The sequence below is a fragment of the Narcine bancroftii genome, chromosome 9 (assembly GCF_036971445.1).
Source record: "Narcine bancroftii isolate sNarBan1 chromosome 9, sNarBan1.hap1, whole genome shotgun sequence".
Classification (NCBI taxonomy): Eukaryota; Metazoa; Chordata; class Chondrichthyes; order Torpediniformes; family Narcinidae; genus Narcine; species Narcine bancroftii.
In genome coordinates, this window is record NC_091477.1 from 121,494,290 (window position 1) to 121,496,758 (window position 2,469).

Here is a 2,469-nt window from a genome sequence, read left to right on the forward strand (position 1 = left end):
TCAGATCGCCCCGGCCCCTCCCCCAGCTTTAATTAGCATTGCAGGTAGCGCCGAACAAATCAAGCGAACGAGCCAATCAGCGTCTCCAGGTCCCGTCGGAAACACGAATGAAATGGACATTGAGATGGAGCCCGAATCAACAAGCGTGTAACAATGTAGCGCGGGCCGCTCGCCGGCCAATCACGGCCCGTCACGGCCGCTCGCCGACCAATCACGGCCCGGCCCACCGCTCGCTCCTGCGCCTCATTGTATCCAGTGCGCGTTTCCTGGGAAAATCGCTCCTGTGTCACAAGTGGTTTTTAAGGCGCCAGGTCGTTCACAAAATGCGCCTTTAAAACAGCTTTAATTTCTCTCCACATTTCCTGCCTCACTGGCAACAACAATAAATTCATACGAAAAATCAACAGGTGGTGACCGATGGTCGCCATGGGTTCAACGGGCCGAACGACCTGTTGCATCTTACACCAGCGTGCCAGAGGCAGGAGAAGGTTTCGCAGGTCTGAGCTCTCCGTCGGGCAATGAAGGGCCTCCCCACCCCACCCCATCCAGCGCAGCTGGATCTTCAGCAGCGTGGACTCCACTGGCCACCGTGACAGAGGTGCACCAAAGAAAAGGTACAAGGACTGCCTAAAGAAATCTCTTGGTGCCTGCCACATTGACCACTGCCAGTGGGCTGATAACGCCTCAAACCGTGCATCTTGGCGCCTCACAGTTTGGCGGGCAGCAACCTCCTTTGAAGAAGACCGCAGAGCCCACCTCACTGACAAAAGGCAAAGGAGGAAAAACCCAACACCCAACCCCAACCAACCAATTTTCCCCTGCAACCACTGCAACCGTGTCTGCCTGTCCCGCATCGGACTTGTCAGCCACAAACGAGCCTGCAGCTGACGTGGACTTTTTACCCCCTCCATAAATCTTCGTCCGCGAAGCCAAGCCAAAGAAAAGAAGAAAGAAAGAATACATGCATGGAGTTAGAGGGATGAGGGCCATGTTGTAGAAGGGAAATCCATCAGAGAGGATGTAGGGCACTATCAGTTGCCCCAATAATTGCAATGACAAAGACTTGAGGGGAATGATAGGCTTCATTGCACAGAAGACTTGAGCTGGCCCAGATCCAAACTAGGGAAGTGCAGGGAAGGGAAATGTGACCCAACCTTTATAGCCTGGTCTCAGGGGAGGAGTCCAGCTAAGAGTGTCATCAGGAGGCGGGCCAGCCTGAGCCAATTAGCATATACAATCCATACCATTAGAGGAGTTTTGGGGGCACCTTGATTTAAAGAGGGGATGACCAAAGAGGGGTTCAGGGAGGATGGTGGATAAAGGAGATTTTAAAGCAGGTTCAGCTTCTGCACTGACCCATCAATTTGAGTGTCAGGACTACCTCTGTCTAACCTTCCAGGTCAACATAAAAGATCCCATGCACTGGCAGGAGAAAGACAGGTCAGTATTACTTGGTATCTTCCCTGATTGCACATCAACAATTCTGGAATTTCCGTGGAGTTCACTTAACTAGTGACCTATCATAGACACTCAAGATCTCCTCACTTGTCAGGAAGGCACAACAGTGAATGCATTTCCTGCGAAGACTGAAATCGGCAAGGTTACCAGCCACCATTATGTCAACCTTCTACAGGAGCTCTATCGAGAGCATCACAGTTTGGGTACGGTTGCTGCAGAGAAACCACATGACCATAATAGTGGCAGGGAGGATCACTGGTGTCTCCGCACCCCCCCCCCCCCCCACCTTGATGTGATCTACCGAGATTGTCGTCTGAAGAGAGTGTGCAAAATCATTGAGGACCCCTTCCACCCCACACACAGCATCTTTCAGCTGCTCCTGTCAGGAAGAGATACAGGAGGATCAGAGCCAGCCCCACCAGGCTGAGGAACAGCTTCTTCCCACAGAAAATGAGAACGCTGAACGGTCAAAGAGACTGCTCCCTCCAACCATCCGAGACTCTCATTTGTACAAAACAATAATTATTTGTGTAGAAAAAATACTTGTCCTGCATGTGTATTTTTTGCCTCTGTGTGTTATGTCTGGTTGTGTGTTTGCGTGTTTTGCACTGAGGACCAGAGAATGCTGTTTTGTCAAGTTGTACTTGTGCAATTGAATGACAATAAACTTTGACTCGACTTATCAATATCAAAATCATTCTCCAGGCACCGCTCTTTATGAGAGTTCACTGAGCATGAATTACTTTTGTAAGGTTTACACACTATAACAGAAATGACAATGGTACAAAATCAGCAGTTACCGATCAGTAGAAATTCTGCCTGTCCTGTAGGGTAAAAGAATCTCAGGGTTGAATATGCGTGTACTCTGACAATAAATTTTAACTTTGAACTCGGCAGGACAAAGTCCGTGGAGAGAGAAAAACAGCCTAGGTTATGTCTGTGACCCTTCATCAGAACTTAGAAAAAGAAATGGAATTTAATGTTCAGTAGGGATAGAATCAGAATTTATTG